The sequence below is a fragment of the Cannabis sativa genome, chromosome 7 (assembly GCF_029168945.1).
Source record: "Cannabis sativa cultivar Pink pepper isolate KNU-18-1 chromosome 7, ASM2916894v1, whole genome shotgun sequence".
Taxonomy (NCBI): Eukaryota; Viridiplantae; Streptophyta; class Magnoliopsida; order Rosales; family Cannabaceae; genus Cannabis; species Cannabis sativa.
Genome location: NC_083607.1, coordinates 51315992 through 51327776, shown reverse-complemented (window position 1 = coordinate 51327776; position 11785 = coordinate 51315992).

Sequence of the window (11785 nt, the reverse complement as noted above, 5' to 3'; positions counted from 1 at the left end):
CAACCTTTTCTCCACCATTACTCTTCCTTAATCATAAAATCATTGATAATGTGAAATTCCTCTCCATATGTCTACTCTCTTAGGATACTGGATTCTATACCTTTGGCAACTACTTTTGGTTAATCAGGAAATTAACACTAGTAGTTAATTTGGAATGGTGGCAAAGATGTATAGAACTTTCCTTAGACTGAATAAGTACCTTTCCTGCAACTTTAACATTCAGTCTCTCTCTGGTAGACCTAGAGACTTCAGATAGGTTTTTACACTTCTCCAAAATCACTATTCCACCCCCAGAGTAATCATCATTTATCAGAAAGATTTTCTAGCACAAAGGCAAATTTCGAAATCTGATATGGTGTAGTCTAAGAGTTTTAAGCACACCCTTATAGACTAACATATAGTTCATCTTCTTAATCTTAAGATTTACTTGATTGTCTTGCAATGTTCTTCTCCTGGATTAATCTGATACATACTCATTACTCCCACTCAACAGCAGGTGTCTAGTCTAAGGCATACTAAAGCATATCTGAGACCTCTCACTGTTGATATAAGTAATTCTTTCATGGCTTTATCTTTTCTGGAATAGTTGAGACTTTTTCTTAGATAAATAAAATCTATACCTAGAAGTCGAGAAGCTTCTATAGATTTCCATTAGAAAGAAAATGCTTCAGCATCATACTAAAGTAAGTTGCTTGCATTAGAGTAAGTAATTACCAGGTATACCACAAGCCATAGGTTTAGATAAACTCAAACCTATAATACTAGGAGCAGGAAGTTTTTGTTAAGTCCATTGAATAGACTTATACACGAAAATTTCCTTTTATGTCCTTGTAATAGAAAGCTTTAAGTTTACTTCATGTGAATGGATTAAACTATAGTTCTCTTGGCTTTCTTCTTAGTTTCTTATCTTGACAATCCATTACTTGTTTAAACTCACAATGGATTTTAATCACTAGTGTCTTCCAAGTCATAAGAAGGTGAGTTCCTAGAAACTCTCCCACTACGACAAGGTACCGTGAATTATGTCTAAGAAAACTAATGGTATTGACCTCTTTAGTTGTGACAAGACAACAGAGGCAGTGGGATCATCATATGTCCAATAAGATGATAGAACACTTTTGGAATCAAGAAAAAATATCTCCTTTATTTGCTACTTGATTTTCAGACTTAGTCATTATCTTAGAAAAGTAGTATTTGTTTGAACAAACACTTTCTTATCTATTGACTATGGGATGGTCCACCCCTAATCACTTAGAATAGCTAACAAACCATGGTTAACAGTTCTAGCTTTTCTTAAGATTTTGATTAGGTCATCCATGAAACTAGTAATGATTTACATTAAGTATACAACCATTACATCATTCTGAAATTGTATTACCATAGAAGGATTTAGGCAACGACTAGTAACTAATCATCAATATGCAACTCGAAATTTCTGGGGAGGTAAGTTTGGATATAATTCAAAAATCAATTTAATGATCTTTGAACTGCATATCTACTAACTATTTCTCCATCCCTATCAGTTCGCAAGATCTTTAACCACTTACCTTAATGGATTTAACCACTGCTAGAAATTTAAGAATTTTTTTTTTAAACATTTCGAATTTCTATGCATAAGGTATAATCTAGAGTTATCGTTTTAAGAATACTACGAAAAACTCATATCCACCCCTGAATGTATATCCATCTGCGAATGAGATGAACTACTTTCAGTGGATATAGGCATATTAACTCTTTGCAGAGAGATTGATCTTGTCAAATCCACTATGAATAAGATACAAATGCCATAGATTAAAAAAAAAATGTGGTAGTGCTTTTGATGACTTAAGTTTAGTTACATCAAAGAGTTCTTAGAATAGTGCAAGTTGATCCTGGTCACAGAATACTAAACTCATATTCCATACAGTTTGAATCCATTAATAGAAAATGGTTATTAAACACTTGGAAAGTGTAACTGTATTGCTTCCTGGAAATAGAAATATAAGAAAATTTCTGTTTGGATTCTAAAATTAAAGTCAAAGACTTAAATTCAACCAAATATAATGAGTAATTCTATCTTGGACCACCACCACTAATTTAACTTTAAGTCAAATTTTCCCATAAAGTAGGAGATTTCTAAGATTGAGGATTTATATCAATTGGGAATAGAATTTTGGGATTAAAATCATATGCGTCATTTAATTTCTTAAGAGAAAATATAGAATGACATAAAATGATTTATAGACCATTCATCCAATGATATGTTATTGAGCTAATTCGTAATGAATAACCTAAGAGGAACTAGGATAATTTCGTTGTTTAAATAAGAATCCGACGATGCTTCGAATAGCGAAAGTCAAAGTAATCTTATTTATATAATCTTCTTGTTTCATATCGTAAAAATACTAGTCTATGGTGTCATCAATTGATGAACAGCTAAATGTCGCATATACAATATTTATCTTTCGAGATCTAACACTATTATGTATGTCTAATGGTGAAAATCCATTAGGGATTTATATCATTAGATAAACAAACCAAGTTAGACCAACAATGAAGATTCGAAATTAAACTACAACTTAATAACAGAAAATAACGTGGTTCAATATAAATTCATACACAATTCAGAAATTATTAAACATATAGCAAGTAGGAATGACAAGTGAAAATACTAAGACATACAATCCTAAATAATTTCCAAGGTTTTCAACAAACTGATATCAGTGTCTCGTTTAGGCGAGAGTCAAAGCTACCATTCATTGAATAGAGTTGTCAGCTCATCTAAAATGTTAAACATTCTAGCAACCTTTTATTCGATCAAGATTGGAATTCAGCGTTGTCCCGTTTAGGCGAGAGTCAAGGCAATTCTATCTTATGAGCTTCCACCATTGTTTTGCAATTTGCAAGTCAAATATGGTCGCCACCATTAGGGTGATCCATACCATATAAAACACTTACAAACTACTTATCTTTCGAGATTAAACGGTGCGAAATGGCTAATGAACGTTCCTCCATTAGGGAGGATTACTCACTAAAAAAAACGCGATGTAAAACCAACAATGGAGATCGAATATCTTAATAATAAAGCTCATTATTTAAAGAGAGTTGTATTTTCTTTGATTCTCTTTATTTAATCTATTTATTTTAAATATATATTTATTAATTAAAATTTCCAATTTAGAGTGAAAAATTCTAATTATAAATTTTAATTTAATATTTATAAATTTTACTTAGATGGATATGAAAATAACATGAATTATTTCCATCTTAGTAATAATTTCCAATAAATATTTAGAAAAATATTCAATTGAAGTTGTTACAAAATTAATTTCAATTAATTTACAACTCAAATTTAATTTTCTATAAATATATATTGCATTTCGAAAAATTAAAGTATTCAAGGATACAATTTTCGAAAATGCATGTTAAAATAAAAAATAAATCCTGGAAAAATTATTCTAATTTAATGTTGGCCTAAAATTAATTAATAAAATTAATTTACAACAAAAAATATAATTTTCCTATTTAATTAAATATATAAGAAAAATTTCAAATATTTAAGTATGATGACGAAAATCAACTTAAATATTAATTTTCTATTTAATTAAATACACTAGAAAACTACTTCAAGCAAAAAATATCACTATCTAGATTTTCCTTTGACTAATTAATTAAATTTCTAATAAAATATATTTTACTTCATTTATTTTAATTATTCATTAAATGAAAAATCATTGATTTAAGTTGGTGCAAAATTAAAATAAATAATTTACAAGTTTAATCTATTTTTCAAGTAAAATTTGAAATTGCAGCATTTAAGAAATGCAATTTCAAAATTTGATTAATAAAATAAGAAAAAATATATTTTGAAAATTATTTAAATTTAGTTGAAAAAATAAATTTCAACTAAAAATAATTTTTCTATTTAATTAAATGTCATGAAAAAGAAATATTTAAGTATGATGATGAAAATCAACTTAGATATTTAATTTTCAAATTAATTAAATGTATTAAATTCAAGAAATAAATAATTAAGTGTAGAAAAGGCTTAATTATTAATCTCTAGTTTAATACTAGGAAAAAATATACTTAAAATAAATTGTACCAAAATTAATTATTTAAATAATTAATTTCACAATTTATAATATTTTCCTATTTTAATATTAGAAATAATAAGTAGTCTAGAAATAACTATCTAGAAAATATCTTATTTGACTAAGTATCTTTTCCACAAAATTTGAAAAAATATCTAATTTAAGTTATATTAGAAAAAATCTAGAACTTAAATATTTTCAAATTTAAATTTAATTAAATATCAAAAATTAAGTTGTAACCACTTAATTTGAAAATATTCCATTTTAAGTTAATATTCGAAAAGATATCAACTTAAAAAATATCTAAAATATTCTATTTTAAGTTAATATTCAAAAAGATATTAACTTAAAAAATATCTAAGGAATCTTAATAACCAATGCCTAAAATTCCTCAACTTAATTTTGAAATTTTAAATCCAAAAGATATTCAGATTTAAGTTGATTAGTTAGAGATAACTAAATATCAACTTAAATAGGAATATTTAATGAAAAAATTTAAATTAAGCTTCAGAAAGAATCTAGATGGTTATAATTCTACATTTAATTAAATACAAGAAAATACACATAGTTTAGCTTAGAATAAAATTCTTTAAACTATGATTTTCTTAAATTAATTTCAAAATAAATAAAATTAATTATGTTGCTAATCAATTTTATTTGGTTAAACTAGTTTAATTAACCTAGTACAGTTATTCAAATCAGGCAAATGAGCCTTCACAATTGGGGTGGTTCATGTGAGGGGGTGCTGAGTTCAGTATTATTAAATTCCTATAAGTGGGGGATAGTTGTAATATCCCAGAAAATAAATAATATTTAAATGGACATATTTTATTAAATATGTAATTACTTGGAAAATGAAGTAGGATTATGATCTTACTTAGGTAAATTATTGAGAAATTATTTAATGAAATACGTTATTTTTGGGCCCGACAATTGTGAAAATTTACCGATGTGGTTAGTAATGTCACGACATTAATGAAAGAACTATTTTGAGTATATTTCGGATTAAGTTAGAATTTTATTAGAATGTCGGGTTGGGGAATTAGTGAAATTAGCAAAATGCCCCTAGGATTTTTTTTAAAAAAAAAATATGTGAGAGGGGTAGATTAGTAAATTCAATGGTATTTTTGACTTTTCTTCTTTTATTTTTTTTACTGCTGCCTATTACTTATTTAAGGAAAGAAATGAATAAAAAAAAAGATGGAAAACCTCATTTTTTTAGAAAGAAAACTTCCAAGGCAAGGAAGCCTCATTTCTTCTTCTCTCTCTCTCTTTTGTGACCTAGAGCTAGCCAAAACCAGGGGATTCATTTTGATTTCTCTAAGTTTTTGAGCAAATTGGATACCCAAGATCATCCTAGAAACTTTGAAGGTAAGTTCTTTTCCTTGGGGATTGAAAACTTCACTAATTTAGGTTTGTTTTCGATGAGGGTTTTGGGATTTCGTGGCTGTAGGTTTAGTTTGAGTTGTGATGGTGTTTTTAGGTCTCTTTTGGGGTGTGTTGAAGTTTGCATCATGTGATTTTAATGGCTTTTTAGATTGAATGTATTTGATTAAGCAATTTGAGCTTAATTTTCATGTGAGATGGTGATTTTGAGTTAAATGGTGAATTGTGATTAAATGATGTGTTGAATATGTTGTACTTGGTATATTGAACTGTTCTGGAAATGGAATTTAGGTCTGAAATGGTTTAGGTTCGAGCTGGGGAAGAAAACCCAGAAATTTTCTTGTATGGCAAGAACCTGGCCGACCGTTGGTTCGATGTACCGTAACGGCCGACCGGTTACGTGGGGAAAATTTCTCGGGTTTTCTCCGAACGCTGTTTTGACTCGGGGTTGAACCTAGTACCTGCCTTTGAATGTTTTTGAGTTATTTGAGTTATTTTAAAGTTGGTGAAGGCTAAGTCTAATCGGTTTTAAATTAGGGTTTTAATCCGGAAAATATCAAGTTAAGGTATTCATTTGGGTTTTAATTGTTGCGACATAGGACCGGGATCGCCTAGCTTGTTTTCCACTCAGGTCGGCCCGTACTCTTGACTTTTGATCTAAGGTAAGAAAAGTGGTAAGCATCGTATGTGGTTAAAGATTAATGGATGAATGGAAGTGGCCTTAATTATTATCATGATGTTGATTAAATGTTTATTAAGCCTAGGTTATGACCTAGGGTTGGAAACGGTTATTACCGTTATGAGTAATTACTCTTGAAACCGAGATTAGGTTTCTTACTTATCGTTTGCTTTATCGGGCAACGATAGTGACATATTCAGCTCGTATATGACGAGTGGTAAAAAGGGGTACTTTATTAAGTACCAGGAATGTGTAATGTTTAAAGGAATGCTTATTATATCGAATAGTGAGTAAACATGATGTCATAAGATTAAGTTGATAATCATTTTCTTTTAGTTATTGTTTTGATCACTTTCTTGCTGAGTCTCTGTGACTCACGGGTGCTTTATGGTGCAGGTAAAGGGAAGGCTAAAGTCGAGCAACCATGAGTTTGTGGTCGCAGCAGCAATGTACATACCAGCCGCAGTAGCACAGCCCAGTAAACAGGATGCTCTATTTTGATTGTATTTTGGGAAATATAAAGTTTATGTTGTAAAATACTTTGAAACCAGTTTGTAAATATTTTTAAAACAGGGGGACCCCGTAGTCCATATTACCTATCTTTTGTTAAACAGTTTAAAAGTTGAATTTTAATTATCAAACTTTAATTACCCACACTTTTAGTATAATTACATATTATATAATTATCAGTATTTTATTAAATTGCACACACGTGGCGTCCCTGTTGGACAGGGCGTTACAACATGGTATCAGAGCGCCAAGGTTTTTAGATCCTGAAGACTGGTTTGATATGTACATTGGCTGCAAGGACCTGATCGACTCATGGTTTAGTAAGCTTTAAGTTAAAAGATAGCTTGTTAATTTTCTGATTACTTGATTATTTGAATTATGTTGATAACGGAATGGTGTGGGAAGAATTATAATATTTGGAAATACTTATCTGTATTGTTATTACTTGGAATGTGATCGCAGGTGTATAGTTATGCACCCGAGGCAGACTGGTAGGGGTACCAGCGAGCTAGCTGGGATTGGGGCTGCCGGTGAGGGTGAGAACCCTTTACCACCACCTAACTGGGAAGAGTTATATGCTGCAATGAAAGAAACTATTCGGCAGCAGGGTGAGCAAATCAGAGAATTAAGAGAGCAGCGAGCTCAGCCTGCTCTAAACCTTAATCCTGATCCTCCGGCACCTCTAGTAGTGCCACTGGATGCAGGGAATCGTTTGGAACCATTGTATGAGCGGTTTAGGAAGCAGAACCCGCCAGTGTTTGAGGGTGGTGCTGATCCACTCAAGGCGGAGCAATGGATGAGTATGATAACATCCATTTTTGATTTTATGCGAGTTGAAGATAATGACCGGGTCAGGTGTGCTACTTATATGCTACGAGATGATGCCCGTATTTGGTAGGAGATTGTATCTCAAGGCCATGATCTGAATAACATGACCTGGGAAACTTTTCGGGCCTTATTTTATGAGAAGTATTATAATGAGTCTATTAAGGCAGCAAAGGCAGAAGAGTTTATACGGTTAACTCAGGGTAGTATGACTGTGACAGAGTATGCTACTTAGTTTGATCGACTGGCAAAGTTTGCCTCAGATGAGGTGGCTACTGAAGCTGCTAGGAAAGCAAAGTTTATTCGGGGGCTGGATGAACGCATCGCTCGGGATGTGATTATTGCCTCTAAAAAACTGGGGGTTGCCCGAACTTATGCTCAAATAGTTGAGTTGGCCTTAGTTTCTAAGGGTGCAGAAGCTCAGATACGAAATAAAAATATTGCCAGAAGAGATTCATGGAAGCAAACAGCAGGTGCTGGTTCGGGTAGGGGTACTGATCCCGGTGACCGCAAGAAAAGACCTAGTGAATCATCAGCGGCAGGCCCAAACAAAAGATTCCAGGGTAACCAAGGTTTTCTTCGTAGTGGAAACGAAAATTGGCGGACTTTTCCTGAATGTCCGAGGTGTAAAAAGCATCACCTTAGCGAGTGTCAGGCCAGGGCCTGTTTCCACTGTGGAATGGTGGGTCATATGAAGAGAAATTGTCCACAATTGCTACGGCTAGAACAAAAGAAGGATGATACACACGCTCCTGCCCGAGTGTTTGCCCTGACTCAAGCTGAGGCTAATGCTGGTCCTTCTACTGTGACATGTCAGCTTTCTATTGCTGGTACTTTATTGACTATGCTAATTGATTCTGGTGCGACGCATTCTTATATTTCAAGTAGAATAATTGAGAAGCTGAATAGACCTAGTGATGTGCTTTCTAGAGGTTTTGGAACCTTGTTGCCTACTGGGGAGTTGGTTATCTCCAGCAGGTGGGTTCGATAGAATTGAATTTGGAGGATTTTGATGTTATTTTTGGGATGGATTGGCTTGCTAAATACAACACCACCATTGATTGTAAAAGAAAGATGGTAACATTTCAGCCTGAGGGCGAGGGCCCCTTTGTATTTGTGGGTAAGATGCAGGGATCTCGAATTCCCTTAATTTCAGCCCTTAAGGCAAGGGATTTGTTGAGCGAGGGGTGCATTGGTTTCTTGCAAAGTGTTGTGGATATTACCAGGGAACCACTAGCGGGACCGGAGCATGTCCCAGTGGTTCGAGAATTTCTGGATGTGTTCCCAGAAGAGTTACCAGGGTTGCCACCAAAACGTGAAGTTGATTTTGAGATTGATCTAATACCAGGAGCTGAGACTGTATCGAAAGCGTCCTACAGGATGGCACCTGCAGAGCTGAAAGAGTTAAAAGTTCAATTACAGGGGATGATGGATTTAAAATTTACTAGACCTAGTACTTCACCTTTGGGTGCACCAGTTTTGTTTGTGAAAAAGAAAGATGGAACGTTACGAATGTGTATAGATTATCGGGAGTTAAACAAGTTGACAGTGAAGAACAAGTACCCTTTACCAAGAATAGATGATTTATTTGATCAGCTACAAGGTAAGACTATCTTTTCTAAGATTGATCTTCGGTCTGGTTATCACCAACTGAGGATTCGAGAGGAGGATATTCCCAAGACAGCTTTTCGGACCCGGTATGGTCATTATGAATTCCTGGTAATGTCCTTTGGATTAACAAATGCCCCGGCAGCATTTATGGACTTGATGAACTGAGTGTTCAAAGAATTTCTGGATGATTTTGTTATTGTCTTTATTGATGATATTCTAATTTGTTCACACTCAGAAGAGACTCACGAAAGACATCTTCGAATGGTATTACAACGTCTCAGGGAGCATAAGTTGTATGCCAAGTTTAAGAAATGTGAATTTTGGTTACCTCAGGTGAGTTTCTTGGGGCATGTGGTAAGTAAACATGGTATTTTAGTGGACCCAGTAAAGATTGAAGCAGTATGTGACTGGCCTCGACCTAAGTCAGCAACCGAAGTTAGAAGTTTCCTGGGGTTAGCAGGGTATTATCGAAGATTTGTTGAGGGCTTTGCAAAGATTTCTACGCCTTTAACTGAATTGACCCGAAAGAATTGTAAGTTTGTTTGGACTGACAACTGTGAAGGTAGTTTCCAGGAATTGAAGCAAAGGTTGATTACCGCTTCTGTGCTAACTTTACCAAAAAGAGATGAAAAGTTTGTGATTTATTGTGATGCATCCAAACAAGGGTTACGTTGTGTTCTTATGCAGTCAGGGAAAGTGATTGCTTATATATCCAGGCAATTGAAGGAGTATGAACAACGATATCCTACCCATGATATTGAATTAGCAGCGGTTGTCTTTGCACTAAAAGTTTGGCGTCACTATCTGTACGGTGAGAAGTGTGAAATTTATACAGATCACAAAAGCCTCAAGTACTTTTTCACTCAGAAGGATTTAAATATGAGGCAACGACGATGGTTAGTGCTGGTCAAAGATTATGACTGCGAGATTCTCTACCACCCTGGTAAAGCAAATGTGGTAGCGGATGCTCTAAGTCGGAAAGGACCAGGGCAAGTTTGTGAACTAAGGGAAATCTCAGCAAAGTTGGTTGAGGATATGACGAGAGCGGGAATTGAATTTGTAATTGGAAAACTTGCTAATATCACCATACACTCTGATCTATTGGAAAGAATAAGAGTAGCTCAACAAGGTGATCTTGAGCTACAGGGACATAAGGAGAAGTTAGAGGCTGGATTGGCAAGAGACTTTTCGTGTTTATCTGATGGGTTGTTGCGATACAAAAATAGAATCTGTGTACCGGTTGATAAAGAGATCAGACAAGAGATTCTTGATGAATCTCATACTACACCGTACTCCTTACACCCGGGAACAACCAAGATGTATCGTGATGTGAAAGCTTTATACTGGTGGCCGGGTATGAAGAGGGATATTGTTGAATATGTGTCAAAATGCTTAACCTGTCAACAAATTAAAGCAGAACATCAAAGGCCGGCAGGTTTGCTTCAACCTCTAAAGATTCTTGAATGGAAATGGGAAGACATCACCATGGATTTTGTAGTGGGATTTCCCAGAACAGTAGGGTATTATGATTCTATTTGGGTGATAGTGGATCGATATACGAAGTCTGCTCACTTTCTCCCGGTGAGGACAATGTATACAGTGGATTAATATGCTGATTTGTATATCAAGGAGATAGTTCGACTTCATGGTGCCCCAAAGTCGATAGTTTCAGATCGAGATCCAAAATTTACATCCAAATTCTGGGAAAGTTTACAGCAAGCAATGGGTACTAAGTTGAAATTCACTACAGCTTTTCATCCTCAAACCGATGGTCAATCTGAAAGGACTATCCAGATACTTGAGGATATGTTGAGGGCATGTGTAATGGACTTTGAAGGTTCTTGGAACTAGTACCTACCTCTGATTGAGTTTTCTTATATCAATAGTTATCAGAGTACCATTGGCATGGCTCCTTATGAGATGCTTTATGGAAGGAAATGTCGATCACCTATTCACTGGGATGAGGCTGGTGAACGTAGGTACCTTGGACCTGAAGTTGTCCAAAGAACGAGCGAGGCTATTGAAAAGATTCGAGCTCGTATGCTTGCTTCCCAAAGTAGACAGAATAGCTACGCAGATCCAAAACGTAGAGATGTTGAATTCCAAGTTGGGGATTTTGTTTTTCTTCGGGTATCCCCAATGAAAGGAATTCGAAGGTTCGGGAAGAAAGGAAACTTGAGTCCCAGATTTATTGGTCCATTTGAGATTCTTGAGAAAGTAGGTCAGGTAGCTTATCGGTTGGCTCTACCTCCTGCTTTATCTGGGGTTCATAATGTGTTTCATGTCTCGATGCTTCGAAAATATGTATCTGATACACCTCATATCTTATCTTATGAAGACATTGAGCTTCAAACCGACCTGTCTTATGAAGAACAACCAGTACAGATCTTAGACAGGAAAGAAAAGGTGCTGCGGAACAAGACTATTCCACTAGTTAAGGTTCTGTGGCAGAATAGAAAAGTTGAAGAAGCGACTTGGGAGTTAGAGTCGCAGATGCGGGAGTTGTATCCTGAGCTTTTCAGGTAAATTTTGAGGACGAAATTCCTATAAGTGGGGAATAGTTGTAATATCCTAGAAAATAAATAATATTTAAATGGACATATTTTATTAAATATGTAATTACTTGGGAAATGAAGTAGGAGTTTGATCTTACATAGGTAAATTGTTGAGAAATTATTTAATGAAAACGTTATTTTTGGGC